The 17,247-nt window shown below is 43.9% G+C and overlaps 1 protein-coding gene and 1 non-coding gene across 2 annotated transcripts in view; one reads left to right on the forward strand and one right to left on the reverse strand.

Annotated features, from left to right (window-relative positions):
* The window catches only part of TMEM51 (transmembrane protein 51), a 62,857-nt gene extending 56,301 nt beyond the window's left edge, over positions 1 to 6,556 (reverse strand). Inside the window, exon 1 of the mRNA XM_049772111.1 lies at positions 6,523 to 6,556. The gene's annotated coding sequence lies outside the window, so the exon portion shown is untranslated. The remainder of the gene's footprint in view (positions 1 to 6,522) is intronic.
* Positions 6,557 to 12,880: 6,324 nt separating this feature from the next.
* Positions 12,881 to 12,987, forward strand: LOC126007424 (U6 spliceosomal RNA). Its single transcript, XR_007494997.1, has one exon. It is a non-coding gene; the product is annotated as a U6 spliceosomal RNA (small nuclear RNA).
* The last annotated feature ends 4,260 nt before the right edge of the window (positions 12,988 to 17,247 follow it).

Raw genomic sequence — 17,247 nt, forward strand, 5'->3', positions numbered from 1 at the left:
TTCCAACAGGTTAACAGCAGCTGAGGATAGAATTAGTGCTTTAGAAGATGAGATGCATAACAACTTTACACAGCAGAAGAGATTAGAAAAAAACCTCAAATCAAATGATCAGACAATGGAAAATTTACTCAAAGAATATGAGAAGATGAAAATAGAAGTCTTTGATAAGCTCAACAGAAACAACTTCAGAATCATTGGAGTTCCAGAGACCCAAGAAGAAAATCTTCAGGAAGAATCAATGGTTAAGAACATCATCACAGAGAAACTACCAGAGCTAAAGAAAACATGTGACCAAATCCTGCATGCCCGAAGAGTACCAGCTAAAAAAGACCCCAGTAGAAACACCCCAAGACACATCCTAGTCACCATGATGAAACCCACCGATAGAGATAGAATACTGCAAGCAGCAAGATCGAAAAGGGAAATTACATTCCACGGAGCATCCTTGAAATTTACAGCAGACCTGTCACCAGAAACACTCAAGGCCAGAAGGCAGTGGTGGGACGTAGTGGCAAAACTCAATGAAATAAATGCTTCGCCAAGAATATTGCACCCAGCAAAACTAAGTTTCAGGTTTGACGGATGTATACACGGCTTCACAGATAAACAACAGCTCAAAATCTTTGCAGACTCAAAACCAGCCTTAAAAGAAAAACTGAAAGATCTACTCTAAAAACAAGACAGAACAAAAAACACACCAAACTTCTACACAAAGATGGCAATAAATCCCATGACAATTATTTCTCTCAATGTCAATGGACTAAATGCACCAGTTAAGAGGCACAGAGTGGCGAAATGGATCAAAAAACTGAAGCCAACCTTCTGCTGTCTACAAGAAACACACCTGAATAGTCAGAATAAACATAGACTCAAAATCAAAGGCTGGAGGAAAATCATTCAAGCAAACAACACCCTTAAAAAAGCGGGGGTGGCCATACTAATATCAGATGACACAAACTTTATACTCAGAAAAATTGTAAGGGACAAAGATGGATATTATGTACTAATCAAGGGATTTGTACAGCAAGAAGAAATCACTCTCCTAAACATATACGCACCGAATGAGGGTCCAGCAAAGTATTTAATACAATTGTTGACAAATCTGAAGAAGGATATCAATAATAACACAATAATTGTGGGAGACCTCAACACAGGCTTGTCAACACTTGATAGGTCAACCAAATGGAAACCCAACAAAAATATACTAGACCTGCAAAAAGAAATGGATGAAAGAGGCCTAGTAGATATATATAGGGCACTCTATCCTCAGAAACCTGGATACACATTCTTTTCCAATGTACATGGATCATTCTCCAGGATAGATCATGTGCTGGCACATAAAACATACCTCCATAAAATAAAAAAGATAGACATTTTGCAGGCTGCCTTTGCTGACCACAAGGCTCTGAAGTTAGATGTGAACTGCAAAGGGACACAGAAGAAAAAATTTAACACCTGGAAGTTAAACAGCCTCATACTCAATAACCAGTGGGTCCGAGATGAAATCAAGGAGGAAATCAAAAGGTTCCTGGAAACAAATGACAATAAAGACACAAACTATCAGAACTTATGGGACACAGCAAAAGCAGTACTGAGAGGAAAATTTATAGCTTTGCAAGCACACATCAGGAAGGAAGAAGGAGCTTACCTGAGTAGCTTAATGACACAGCTAATAGAACTAGAAAGTGCTCAACAAAAGGACCCAAAAATAGGGAGACAGAAGGAAATAACAAAGCTGAGAGCAGAAATCAACGAAGTGGAAACCCAAAAAACAATCCGAAAGATCAACGAAAGCAGAAGTTGGTTCTTTGAAAAAATAAACAAGATTGATAGACCATTGGCAAAACTCACAAAGCAAAAGAAAGAGAGAAACTTGATAACGCGTATTAGAAATGAGAAGGGGGAGATCACTACAGATACTGCAGAGATTCAAAGGGTATTCAGAGAATACTTTGAGAAACTCTATGCCACTAAATATGAGAACCTGGAAGAAATGGATAAATTTCTGAACTCATATAACCTTCCACGGTTGAATAAAGAAGAGGTAGCATATCTAAACACCCCCATCACTATTGAGGAAATTAAAACTGTAATCAAAAATTTACCCAAAAACAAAAGCCCAGGCCCTGATGGATTCACGAATGAATTCTTTCAAACCTTTCAAGAGGAACTACTACCAATTCTGGCCAGGCTCTTTTATGAAATCGAAAAAACAGGAATACTTCCAAATAGCTTTTATGAAGCCAACATCACCTTAATACCAAAACCTGATAGAGATGCTGCCAAAAAAGAAAATTACAGACCAATATCCCTGATGAACACAGATGCAAAGATCCTCAACAAAATCCTGGCGAACAGGATCCAGTGCCTCATCAAGAAGATCATTCACTTTGATCAAGTAGGTTTCATCCCAGGAATGCAAGGATGGTTTAACATCCGTAAATCTATTAATATAATACACAACATAAACAACAACAAAAATAAAAATCACATGGTCATATCAATAGATGCAGAAAAAGCATTTGATAAGGTTCAACACCCATTCTTGATTAAAACTCTCAGCAAGATAGGAATAAAAGGAACCTTTCTCAATATAGTCAAAGCCATCTACCAGAAGCCAGTGGCAAATATTATCCTCAATGGAGAAAAACTAAAATCCTTTCCTCTAAATTCTGGTACAAGACAAGGCTGTCCTCTCTCACCACTCCTATTCAACATAGCACTGGAAGTACTTGCTATAGCGATTAGGCAAGAAAAAGATATCAAGGGAATTCAGATAGGAAAGGAAGAAGTCAAGCTCTCACTGTTTGCAGATGACATGATACTCTACTTAGAAAACCCTAAAGACTCTACCAAAAAGCTTCTAGAAATAATAGATTTGTATAGCAAAGTGGCAGGATACAAAATTAACACACAAAAATCAATGGCCTTTTTATACACGAATAATGATAGGGAAGAAATGGACATTAAGAGAACAATCCCATTCACATTAGTTCCACACAAACTCAAATATCTTGGAGTCAACCTGACTAAAGATGTGAAGGATCTATACAAAGAAAACTACAAAACACTGCTCCAAGAAATAAGAGAGGACACGCGGAAATGGAAACACATACCATGCTCATGGATTGGCAGGATCAACATCATTAAAATGGCAATACTTCCAAAAGCATTGTACAGATTTAACGCGATTCCTCTAAAGATACCCATGACATTTTTCAAAGAAGTGGATCAAATACTTCTGAAATTCATCTGGAACAACAAACAACCTCGAATAGCTAAAGCACTCCTTGGGAAAAGGAATATGGGAGGCATTACTTTCCCCAATTTTAAGTTGTATTACAAAGCAACAGTTATAAAAACAGCATGGTATTGGAATAAAAACAGACCCTCAGATCAGTGGAATAGGCTTGAGTACTCAGAGAAGGTTCCTCAGACATATAACCACCTTGTTTTTGATAAAGGAGCAAAAAATCCTAAATGGAGCAGGGAAAGCCTATTCAACAAGTGGTGTTGGCACAACTGGTTAACCACTTGCAAAAAAGCGAACTCAGACCCCCAGCTAACACCATATACAAAGGTAAAATCCAAATGGATTAAAGACCTTGATATCAGAACTGAAACTATAAGGTATATAGAACAACATGTAGGTGAAACACTCCAGGACATTGAGACTAAAGGCATCTTTAAGGAGGAGACAGCACTTTCCAAGCAAGTGGAAGCAGAGATAAACAGATGGGACTATATTAAGCTGAAAAGCTTCTGCATCTCAAAGGAAATAGCGCCCAGAATACAAAGGCCACCCACTGAGTGGGAGAAATTATTCACCCAATACACATCAGATAAAGGGCTAATATCCAAAATTTACAAGGTACTGACAGAACTATACAAGAAAAAAACAACTAACCCCATCAAAAAATGGGGAGAAGAAATGAACAGACACTTTGAAAAAGAAGAAAGGCAAATGGCCAAAAGGCACATGAAAAGATGTTCAACATCACTAATCGTCAGGGAGATGCAAATCAAAACTACTATGAGGTACCACCTCACGCCACTGAGATTGGCACACATCACAAGAAAGGAAAACAAGCAGTGCTGGCGGGGATGTGGAGAGAAAGGAACTCTTTTTCACTGCTGGTGGGAATGCCGTCTAGTACAACCTTTATGGAAAGCGATATGGAGATTCCTTCACAAACTGGAAATTGAGCTTCCATACGATCCAGCTATACCACTCCTAGGAATATACCCAAGAAACACAAAAATACAATACAAAAAACCCTTCCTTACTCCTATATTCATTGCAGCGCTATTTACAATAGCCAGACTCTGGAAACAACCAAGATGCCCTTCAACAGATGAGTGGCTGAAGAAACTGTGGTACATATACACAATGGAATACTATGCAGCCATCAGGAGAGATGAAGTCATGAAATTTTCCAATACATGGATGTACATGGAATCTATTATGCTGAGTGAAGTAAGTCAGAGGGAGAGAGAAAGACGCAGAATGGTTTCACTCATCTATGGGCTTTAAGAAAAATGAAGGACATTTTTAACAATATCTCAGAGACAAGAGAGATGAGGGCTGGTAGGTGCAGCTCAGGACATGCAGCTCATCACATAGAGTGATGAGTGCAGTTGCAGAGATGACTACACTGAAAACTATCATAAAATGTGAATGAATGAGGGAAGTAGAAAGCCTGTCTCGAGTACAGGTGTAGGGGGGTGGGGAGGAGGGAGATCTGGGAAATTGGTGGTGGGAATGTTACACCGGTGAAGGGGGGGTGCTCTTTACATGACTGTAATCATACAACTATAATCATGTTTGTAATCACGGTGTTTAAATAAAGATAAAAAATAAAAAAAAAAAAAAAAAAAAAAAAAAATTAGGTAGTTAAACTGCCAGTTTGCAGACGCAAAACCCAGTTAGAAAATAACTACACTAACAACGATCATGACAATGGTAGTGAGTGAGAGAAGTAGAATGCCTGTCTCGAATACAGGTAGGGGGTAGGGAAGGAGGGAGATGGGGGGCATTGGTGGTAGGAAGGTTGCTCTGGTGAAAGAAATCAGTTTTATGACTGAAACCCAACTACAAACATGTTTGTAATCATGGTGCTTAAAGATATGATATATATGGTGTATATATATAATATATATGTCCCAAATATATATATATATATATATATATATATATATATATATATATATATATGTCCCAGAACGTGTGTGTGTGTGTGTGTGTGTGTGTGTGTGCCAGAACCCTCCAGCCAGCCTGGGCTGCCTTCTCCTTCATGCATACCATTTATTACCTCTGCCTAACTCTATTGATAGCTCCTGCAGCTCTCTATCCCCCTAACCCACCCGTTTCCTGCTCTCTCCTGCCTTTTCTTCCACACTGGGAGGCTCCTTTGGCAAGCAAAGGAGGAAGATAACAGGAGGTAGATGGAGCTTTCTTCTCGTCCCAATTAGCTTCCTTCCTTCCTAGGCGGCAGATTTTAGTAAGAGCACTGCGGTTCTCAGGGCCCCAATCTTTTCACTCGAGAAACTCTCCTCTAAGTTACTCAAGCAAAACGCCCCAAGTCTGAGGCCAGCCCAAGAGGGCGATTCCTTAGGCTGTGTCCCGCCCAGGTACACGCGGCTCCGTCCCGGGAGAGGCCCCCGGAGACCCAACCCCGCTTAGAGGCGCCGGGGTACCTGCAGTTTCTGACCTCCAGCTTCTGAAGGAACGACCCCCGACCCCCAATCGATCATTGCACCACCGATGTGAGCGTTGGCTGCTACGTGCCAGGGAGTGCCCGGGAGCCACCGGAGAAGAAGCAGAGACGTCCAGGGGTCTCTGCTCTGAGTCCCCCAGTTTCAGGCAAGCTTGCATCCTGCAAGGGACCCTACCTCTTCATCAGCTAACTTCTGGACCACACGCCTCCCCTAGGCAGAGCGAGATTTTGAGCATTTAGTGCCTTGCTACGAGCAAGGTAACATTTCCTTACGCCATGAAAAAATAAAATACTCAGGTTCACGCCACCTTGTTGGAGCCAGTCCTCAACCATTTGCTTCTTTTCCTTGCATGCAAAACACAAACCATAAAAGTTTAAACTCCTGGAAAGCCTCGGCTTCCAGAAAGGACTAGGGGATGGAAGTTCTTTTGGGGTAGAAAGAACCAGGGGTGGTTTACCGGGATCTAGGGGGCAAATTCTAAAAAGAAGCAAAGCCTAATGGAAGGCGCTAGATGGAGCCCGACAATAGTGGGGGGTCTCCGGGTCCGGCTCCCTCCTGGCCAAAGCCGGGTGGCTTTCTGAGGTCCGGGAAGGCGTATGGGGGGGGGGTCCAACACTGGCCTCATGCGCCTGCAAAGGGTGAAGGTACCGGGTCTGCTCAGAGCAGAAGCCTCGGGTAGAACCTCTCAGATCCACCGGTACCCAAGATCTGGACCCACAAGATCTACAAGAGAGCCCCCGAGCGCCCTCTCCGATCCCGCAAGAGCGCACCGCGCGGTCGGTTGTTGGAGCGGTGCAGACTCACCCGGGCGGCTTTGGATCCAGCTTTGGAGTCGATCTGGCTTAACATGGGCTGGATATATCCGTGACCCCCTCGGCTGCTTTCTCCGAGGGGCCGAGACCCCCAAAGCTGGGGCGTTTCTGGGGAGCGAGGCGATGGAAGGAGGCGGTTTTGGAGAGGGCGCGCCGCCCTCTCCAGGACTGGGAGCAGTAACCAGGACGCAGGAAGCTCAAGCCCGGAGCACTGGCTTGCGGGAGGGAGGGACGACGAGAGCCCGAGGGCGGTGCCCGCCAAGGCAGCCTCCAGCCCGGCGAGGCACCACCCACTTTGCCAAGCCGCCCTCCGCGTTCCCCCAACCCCCCGGGTGCGAGTCTCCACACTGCAGAGGGCGGACACGCACGCTGGCATAGGCTCGGAGGAAGCAGGGCGGGGAGAAGGAACCCTGAGCGCCAGCCTACCAGCCTCCAGACAAGGGGTACGATATGGAACTGGGGGGATGGACCTGGTCTCCCAGATCCTGCAAGAGGGCCAATAAGTAGCTCTGCAGCCCTGACCTCTCCGCGTTTACCTGTCCAGGCCTCGGTGTCCTTCTCCACTGCCACCCCGATGGCGAATTACGGGCATCGAGACCCACCTGCACCGCCCAAGGTTGGTTCCTTGCAGGGTGATTGATGGGCGGAGGTAAAAAAAAAGGAGGAAGCAAGTTTTTTTTAAAAAGCGAGTCAGCTCATGCCCTTGGCCCAGCTTTCCACCCACGACTGGGTCTCCTGGGCGACCTCTGCCAGGCACGCCTGGGCCTTGGCCAGGAGAGTGCCCCCCTGATGTGTTGGGCCATGGTATAGGATGAGGGTCCTTGCTTGTTTGGGGAGCTTTCCCAGCTTTGCAGCGAATTTGCCCTATGTAGAGACATTTGGCAGACCTCTAGCTGATTCCTCTCAACTCAGGGCGCCCCACTGTAATAAACCAGCGTAGAGACCCAACTCTGCTTCTGAGCTTTTGCTCAGGTAAGGCCCATCTCACATCAGGCCCTACCTCTTTTCCTACCAGAAGATTAGCCTTGGAACAGTGCTCACTGCTCCCAGCTCAGCTAGGAGTCAGCACTTCTCAGCCACCATACTACAGGAAAAGGGAAAAGGCAGCTGTCTCCTCTCCCCACCTTAGGTTGTTTTGAATTCCAAGGAAGGTCAGGCTTGGGGTCCCCTTCTCAGCTGAGTGTCCAGGCTTTGAAGTTCAAACCCTGAGAAAAGCCAGTAGGCAACTGACCAGATGTCAGCAAATTGCGCTGAGAGCTGAAGAGGCCAGAAATTCTACACTCAGATGGCAACTGCCTTCAGATTTACTTGGAAGGTGCATCCATACAAATTGCATACTGAGTGGCCACAAGCCAAGGTGTTTCCCGCCACAGCTGCTTCCTAACTTGCGATCTAATAGTTTAGCAGGAACCCACCCAGTATTGTGGGAAAAAAAAAAGTAGATATGGGGTCACTTGTGAATTTAATGGTTCTAAGTTTTAGGGGAAACAGCGCTAAAACTTCAGGAGTAGAACCAAGAACTATGCCTCACTACCATACCATGGACCAGTGGACACCCACTTTCCAACCCTCTTCATTCTCAAAACAAGCCTAGAGACAGTTACTGCTTACACCAGCCTCACAGAAGAGACTGCTGAGGCTGAGAGATGCGGTCAACTTACCTGAGACCACACCGGAACACACTGGAAGTATGTGGAGGGAGTCCAGCAGTCACAGGCCGGCTCAGCTCTGGGCTGAAGCTATGTCCTCTCTGCTGTAGAGCTCCCACTCAGTCTGAACTTGCTTTTGCTCCAGACAAGCTTCCCCTGCTTCTCTCCTATCTGCCCTTCAGGAAATGACCTTTGTCCCATTCTCTGGGCAGTGATGTCATTCTTTTTAAATCTGCCTCCTATTTTCCTTTAGGCTGATCTCAGTGCCCTGTTCCTTTGCCTGTCTCTCCTGTACCTGCAAATGCTTAAAAAATATTTGTTGAGTGGATGAAAATCCCAAATAGTAACTTTTTTTTGGGGGGGGGGTCACACCTGGCAGTGCTCAGGGTCTACTCCTGGCTCTATGCTCAGAAATCGCTCCTGGCAGGCTCAGGAGACCATATGGGATGTCGGGATTCGAACCACCATCTTTCTGTATGCCAGGCAAAGGCCTTACCTCCATGCTATCTCTCCAGCCCCCCAAATAGTAACTCTTTAGTGCAGCTTTTTTTTTTTTTCAAAAATGGGGTCCAGGTGGCCCCTGTGGGTCCCCAGGGAATCCCAAGTGGGGGTACCATAGTTGAAAGTTGCATCAATGGGGGAGGCCACAAGGCACAAGACTAGGGGGCCAACAATAGAATGGAGGAGAACACAAAAAGGAAGTTAGGCCAGAAGGGGATCACGGTGGGGAAAAGGTAGAGAAACCTTAGTTATATCATTGAACAGAGCCCTTGATAAAAGGTGCCTATAATTACAAGCTGCTGTAGGAGAACTGCGTGCTCTGTTGTGAAGTTTAGGCAATGAATCTGGGAACCTGCCAAGCTCCAAAGGCATGATGGGAAACAGTTGCTTACCCTTAGAAAAGACCAGGAATCTGGTTTTCATTTTCACTAAGGAGAGGCCTGGATTGGGGGGTGATCATTTCAGATCACTGATCCAGTACCAGGAGGCAGTGCCTCAGTACTTTTCCATGCCAGGAACTGACACCAGCCCCACCCCAACATGCTGCCAACCTAGGCAGGTCCTGTCTATCTCAGAAACTCATCTGAGTGTTTCTTGAGGGGATACTTAACTCTAGCTGGCTGAACAGGGGAGAGGCTAAAGGGAGATACGCTCAAAGCTGAGCGACGGACAAAGCAGAGGCTTTGGCTAAGGAAGCATATTTTTCTTATTCCTGTTTCCATCAGCTCCCTCACCGACCCACCACGTGGTTGGTTGGTTCTTTGAATCTCTCCAGCTTCTCCAGATCTCATCAAGAAACCTGATTTAATTTAATTGCCAACATATTCCACAGTGTCTGTGGATGGGACCCGAGATGTGTTTTTGAGGAAAGAATCAAAGAATTAGGTTTGGGTTTTATTTGTTGCTTGGCTTATTTGGGGGATCAGGGCTTACTCCTGGCTCTGTGCTCAGAAATCACTCTTAGTAGAGCTTGGGGGACCATATGTAGTTTCAGTGATTTGATCTGAGTTCAACTGCATGCAAGCAAGCACCCTGTGCTAACTCTCTTCCTCTAAAAACTAGGTTAGGAATGGAGGTGGTTCAGTCACTGGACAAGAGTCTAGGCCAGTGATGGCTGAGTGTCCAAACTGCCGTACAATGCCTGGTCCTCCCAATGGCCAGTCCGGCCCTGTTGCCAGGTGAGCTGCAATGCAGACACTGGCACACTCGCCTCCCATCGTGCCACATATCTTAGTTGTGGATCTTCCTGCATGCCAGTTGCAAGGCCTTCACGTGCCACAGCTGGCACGAGTGCCATAGGTTCGCCATCGAGGGTCTAGCAGTTACCATTCATGAAGGTCCTTGTTTCAATACTCTGACATCATTGTGTCATCATCTGAACTTCATAACAACCTTGAAATGTCAATGATTCCACTTTTTCAGGTGAGGCAAACTAAGATTCAGAGAAGTGATGTATCTGTATCTGCTAGCAAGTGGTAGGACCAGGATTCAAGCTGAGGTACATGCAGTCTTGCTCCTAATCACGTTGCTAGACAGGAGGCAGAGTAGTGACTGGCCCGTAATGGTTCCTTCCTAACTCCCAGAACCTGTGACTCTTACTTTCCTGTCAAGAAGTATATAGATATAATGAAGTTGTGGAGCTTGAAATGGGAAGCTGATCCTGAATTACCCTTATTGAACTCATGAGGTCATATGGCCTCTTATAAAAAGGGAAATAATAATATCAAATTATATCAAATATCAAATTATAAAAGTTAGGGGCTGGAGAGATAGTACAGCAGTAAGGTGTTTGCCTTGCATGCAGAAGTATGTTGGTTCAAATCCCAGCATCCTATATGGTCCCCCAAGCCTCCTAAGGGCAATTTCTGAGTGTAGAGCCAGGAGTAACCCCTAGCGCTGCTGGGTGTGACCCAAAAACAAACAAACAAACAAACAAAAATTATAAAAGTTAGAATCAGAGGAGAGATGACATTGGAAATTGAGGCTGGGGTGACATGATTGTTGAAAGAGCCAAGAGCTGTAGACAGTCTCTGGAAATTAGGAAAGGCCAGGAGAAAAAAAAGCTCCTATTGATTTTAGTCAGAGTGAGACCAACTTTTGCACTTCTGGTCTCCATGAACTCTTGGGTAGTTCTCAGACATTTGTTATGATAGCAAGATGAGTACTATTGGTACCATGATAGCCTGTTGACTATACTTTCTGCAAGCTCATTCTGACTTTTCTGCCAGGTGTCCACCACCAAGCTGTTCTGAGAAGAAGCATCGCGCTGCTGTCTACATCCTAGATTAAGAAAGATGGCAATATTTCATTTGCTCTGCCTTTGATGAGTTCTCAGCCACTTTTGAGACGTCGGATATCTCCTTCTCTCAGAGCTCCAGTTACCTCCTCAGTAAAACAGAAGTGCTAATGATGCATACTTTGAAGAATCTATATAAGGATGAGATGAACCAGAACATAACAAAGTATCATGGAAATGGTCCAATGTCCTAAGAATATGAGTTGCTTGGGGGAACTGGTCAATTTAATTCTGAGAGTTTTAAGAGGAGATTCTAGGAGGAGAAGATACTGTTCTCAGCTTTCCCCTGGCATACATTTCTATTTGTTCTGGCAGAGTCAACAAGTAAATAATTTAAAATATTAGATGGTGTCTGGGCAGTCACTAGACCTCAATCAATCATGGAGTGAAGTTGGCAGGATCCGTGGTAAGACTCTATTAGCAAGCAGAGAAACTCACAGGCCCGAGCACCTGCATGACAGAAATTTCAATCCTAATTATTTAGGAGGATGAAAAATTGTTGCCATCCTAAATATCACCCAAGGAGACAGGCCAACTAAATTATGGGTGGGCTGAGGTCAGAGTATGATGATGCAATCTTAAAAAGCAGGTGGTAGAGCTGTCTGATAAGAAAGAAAATCTAAATCGTATCACTTGCAGAGAAGAGCCAGAAAGAAGCATGATAATATAACACTATTGCTTACTTAGAAATACCTAAGCAGAGTATTGGACATTATGTATCTGAAACCCAATCATGATTAACTTTGTAACTGTGTGCCTCATGTTGATTCCATTTTAAAGATTATTTAATTTATTTATTTTGATTTTGGGTCACACCTGGCAGTGCTCAGGGGTTACTCCTGACTCTATGCTCAGAAATCACTCCTGGCAGGCTCAGGGGACCATATGGGATGCTAGGATTCGAACCACTGACCTTCTGCATGAAAGGCAAACGCCTTACCTCCATGCTATCTCTCCAGCTGCCTTAAAGATTATTTTAAAGTAAAAAAAAAAAAAGAAAAAGAAATGCATAAGTACATAGGTATTTGTTTATGCATAGAAAAAGTACTAGAAAAATCTAACCAAACTAATTACTCTTAGACACTTATGAAAGAAAAAAAAATAAGGGGCCAGAACAATAGCACAGCTATAGAGCAATTTGCCATGCATGCAGCCAACCTGGGACAGACCCAGGTTCGATCCCTGTATCCCTATGGTGCCCCATGCCTGCCAGATGCAATTTTTGAGAGCAGAGCCAACAGTAACCTCTGAGCACCACTGGATGTGGCTACAAGTCCCAAAATAAATACATTTTTAAAAAGAAAGAAATATTTTTCATGCAATTGTATTAAATTAGAATTAAATTAAATTAGAATGGGGACTAGTATAGGAGGTAAGTCGCTTGCCTTGCATACAGCTGACCCTAATTCAATCTCTGATACTACATATGGTCTTTGAAGCATTGCTTGGGTCACTCTGGAGCACAGAGGCAGGAATAGACTTTGAGCACTGCTAGATGTGGTCAGAAAACAAATATGTTAAATTAATAATAATATAGAAAGAAAGTCAGGAACTATCTGTATTGTCCTCTAATAGTGTACGATCCCTTGTCTATTCACATGTACTCCTTTCTTGCAATGGTCTTCCTCCTTTTTCCTCTTTTCCCTCAAAGACTCTAAAGTGGGTGAACCCCTCTTCCCACTAACTCTTATGAGGATCAATCCTAAACCCCGAGGGGCTGAGTAATATCTCCTCTGTGTGACTTTTGCTGAACAAAGTCATCAGTAAATCATATATGAACGTGTACTTACAACCGAAAGGTTCCCATTAGTCACCAGGAAGGGATGTGTTCATTGCATGCAGACATCACCTTTAACAAACCAACTCAACCTCTTTTAACACTGAATCAGAAGTATATGCCAGAGGTGCTTGCTTCAACAGTACATATACTAAAATTGGAATGATACAGAGAAGATTAGTATGGCCCCTGAGCAAGGATGATGTGCAAATTCGTGAAGCATTCCATATTAAAAAAAAAAGTGTGTACCAGAAAAATCGTACTCAAAATTGCATAGTTGGATCATTACTCAAATAAAATCTTTTTCAGCGGCCAGAGATGTACATTGGGTAAGACTTTTCTTTCACATGCCAACCCAGGTTTGGTTCCCCAGCAATATGTATAGTCCCCTGAACAACACCAGGAGTGACCCCTGAGCACAGCCAGGAGTAAATAGTCAAGTGTGGCCCAACAACTCCCACAAATACACCAGTGAAAACTGTTTTCATCTCCTTTCCTGAATTTGTTTTATTCAAGAAATTTGTCTCTACCACCTGAGTTACCAATGTCCCTAAGTCTGTTGTTAATGGATCACACAGTCTGACTGAATTGAGGCAAACATCAGGGAATTAGAGAACCAGAAATTCACTATACATTCCAAAGGTCCTGATCCTGTGATCTTTTTTCTGGTCCTATCCCATTGATCTTTCTTCTGGCCTCCTGGGCAGTACAATTCACCCACTACCTTTGGCCTGCTGGCCTGCCCCCAAACACTCAAGCTTAGTTCATTCTCTGAGCTGCATGGCCAATAGTGTGAAACAGATCGGAACCAAAGTTCTCATTGTGTTTGTCATTCTGTGTAGTATCCTAAACAAGGGCAATCAGGACTTCATCATTGGGTGGGTCCTTCTGATTTACTCAACCTCCTTACTCACTGCTCCCTCAGACTCTGCTATTTCTCTCCTCATGGGCCCCATTCCCATCAATGCTGAAATCTTCCTGGAAGCTCCCAGTAAATTTCCTCTATAGTTCCCATGTCAGAAATGAATCACAAATCCACTCCCAAATCTATCACTGTTAAGGTCCCTCAAGATGTTGAGGATCCACCTGGCGTGACTTCGGGACAGTACTGACATCTCTGCCTATTGGAGGCTCTGCCAACATGAAGAAGCCAATGGCTGTTAGCAGTCTAAGGCAGGTGCCCCTTGAGACTTGAGTGACACCAAGTAGTGCTGGAACCCACCAAGACAGGAATGCTTGTGCTAAGACAAAAGGAGAAAGAACTACTAATATGATTCTAGATTTCCAATTCTTCATTCTTTCTCTTCTTTTCTTCTTCTTCTTCTTCTTCTTCTTCTTCTTCTTCTTCTTCTTCTTCTTCTTCTTCTTCTTCTTCTTCTTCTTCTTCTTCTTCTTCTTCTTCTTCTTCTTCTTCTTCTTCTTCTCCTTCTCCTCCTCCTCCTCCTCCTTCTTTTTCTTCTTCTCCTCCTCCTCCTCCTTTATCTTCTTTTTTCTCCTTCTTTTCTTCTTCCTCCTCATTCTCCTCTTCCTCCTCCTCCTTCTTCTTCCTCCTCCTCATTTTTCTTACTTTTTTCTCCTCCTTCCTTCTCTTCTTTTCTCCTCCTGTTCCACCTCCTCTTTATTCTTCTTTCTATTCTTTCTCCTCTTCTTTCATCTTCTTCCGTTTTTGATGAGTTTTGTTTTCTTGCAATAAAAAGATCCTAAGATAATCTCTTGAAGCTATTGGTGAAGTGTTGGTGAAGCAGTGGTTCTGACTTTCTCATGATTTTATGGCTGTTAACCACTGTCAGCAAGCACATGGCCTATGAGTTTAATTTCCATTGGTTTCCAAGAACCTTAAGTTGTGTAAATTCAAGCTATCTAACAATAACCATGCAGTGCTGGTTACATGCTAAGCACTTCTGTTTCTTCTTTGGTCACAACCATTGGTTCTTGGGGCTATTCTAGAGATCCAAGTGGGCATGCAAAGTTAGCACCTTGATCCCTGTAGTACCTCTTTGAACCATCTAAGCACAAATATGCATGTGTTATGAAGTTGACCCCACATAATCATCCTTAAAACCACCAGAAAAAGTTACTGCATTCCCCTCACTCTGCAGATAAGGCAAAGGAAGCACAGAGAGCTCGAGGTATTGACCCAAATATTTAGATGGTGAGAAATGAGCTTGACTACCAACTCAGGATGCCCAGGTCTGTGCAAAAACACTTCTCTATCCTGGTTCTCATGTTAGTCATGCTTGTAAGTTCTGATGGGCCTCAGGAACCCACTTATAAAGGATTGTAAGATGACACCTAGCTATTAACACAAAATAAAGGTGTTCCCCCATCTTCCTTTCCCCCTTAAATCTCTCCTTTGAATGTAAAAGTCTACCTGGATAGGTACTTCTCTTCCTTCCTCTGTCCCTCCCTCCCCACCCCTCTCTCAACCTTCCTCCTCCTGATGAATTGGGAATGGGTTAATAAAGAAACTACATTGTTGGATTGATGCATGCAGAGAAGCATTAGGCAAAAAAAAAATACTGACTTTATGATTCTCTCCTGACTAGCTAGTTTGGTTTATTAATCCTTCATGGCTATCCTACTTTCTTCAGATTTGTCTGCCTGGGATTGGAGATATGGTATGTGGGGTGATCTCACAAATTATGGAGATTTATTTTATAAAAGATAAACCTGAGCACAGAGCTTTCAATAACCAGGACTTTGGGGCTGTAAGAAGCTAGGCTTGAACTACCAAAGATAGAACTAGCTCTGGTGGCTTCCATTCATAAGGTTTTGTTTTGTTTTGGTTTGGTTTGGTTTGGTTTTTTTGATGGACACACTGCCAAGTTTATTTGGTCCCAGCAGCTCAGAAAAAGGTGTTAGGCCTGTGGCACCAGCACAAACCACACTTCATCACCAAAGGGCCCAACACCTTTTTCTGAGCTGCTGGGACCAAATAAACTTGGCAGTGTGTCCGTCATTCATAAGGTTTTATTTATTTATTTCTTTTTTTGGTTTTTGGGTCACACCCGGTGACGCTCAGGGGTTACTCCTGGCTATGCGCTCAGAAGTCGCTCCTGGCTTGGGGGACCATATGGGACACCGGGGGATCGAACCGAGGTCCATCCAAGGCTAGCGCAGGCAAGGCAGGCACCTTACCTCTAGCGCCACCGCCCGGCCCCTCATAAGGTTTTATTAATGAAATATTTTATTTTTCTCTCTGTGTGTGCACTCATGTTCAATACTGAGAATCAAACTCAGGGCAAAGCAAGTGCCAAACAGTAGAACTACACTCACAGTCTCTGGTTACTAACAAAAAGTTCAAAGACTAAACTAGATCTGGGAATCATTTCTCCTGACTCAGATAAGGTGAAGAATCCCTGGGTTGGGCAGGAAAGAGTGGGAAAATTATGGTAGTGTGGGTCTCCAGCAGAATGAGTGGCAGCTGAGTGTGTGCTGTAGGTGGGAGACTGTCTGCCCTTCTCCCAATAAGGCTCAGAAAAGGAGAGAATAATGACATAGAATGGTTGACAGAGGGGTAAGATAGCATTGTAGAGGTTTTCCAGGCTCCTGTGTACCCAAGGGGGAAAAAAAATTTTAGAGGAGAGAGAAGCCAGGCTTCTGGAAGAGTGTTGAGAGAAGGGCTTCAAGGAGGCGAGGTGGGCATGGCCATCCTCTTAAGGACGGAAATGTCAGCTCAGCTTATGCCAGAAGAAACAAGACAATAGCTTGGCAAGCTCTGCCTCCAAACTAGACATTGAGATAAAACCCAGAGCAAGGGGGAAGAGACCTTGATTAATTGGGATTAGATTTCTTCTATGCTGTCTTGATGGGGACTTGGCTGAAAATAAGGCTTGTTTTGTAAACAAGTTATGTTTCTAGTGCACATCATTAGTGTGGATTGCATGCCCTATCCACTCCTCTGTGGTCCTTAAAAGACCTTTCACATACAATTCTCTGAGACATTTCTGCATGTAGGAAGTTGTTTGACGAGGTTCTTTTAGAGAAAGAGACAAGAGGGCATGGGGTATAGGCACATCCTCTTGCTTTTATGGCACCTTTCTTTAGAAGCTTACTCATGCCTGCCCCTGCATCTTCATTTCATACAGAGAAACTGCCAAGTCCTATATAGCTGAGACAAGGAGTCTTGATTATGACTCTCATAAAGACCTTTATAATTACTCCCCACTAGCTGCTGTTTCATACCTATCATTCAACAATTGTGTCTACTTGGGTGTCCCATATGGTTCCCCAAGCCAGAAGTGATTTCTGAGTGCATAGCCAGGAGTAACCCCTGAGTGTCACTGGGGGTGGCCCAAAAGCAAAACAAAACAAAACAAAACAAATAAAACCCAAACCTCTATGCAAATGCTCATGATAAAGATATCACAGAAAAGACTATATCCATGGGGCCCAGAGTGATTGCACAGTGGTAGGACTTTTACCTTTCATGTGGCCATCCTGGGATCTGGGACCTGCATTCGATCTTTGGCACCCCATATAATCCCCTGAGCC

The sequence above is a fragment of the Suncus etruscus genome, chromosome 4 (genome assembly GCF_024139225.1).
Source record: "Suncus etruscus isolate mSunEtr1 chromosome 4, mSunEtr1.pri.cur, whole genome shotgun sequence".
Classification (NCBI taxonomy): domain Eukaryota; kingdom Metazoa; phylum Chordata; class Mammalia; order Eulipotyphla; family Soricidae; genus Suncus; species Suncus etruscus.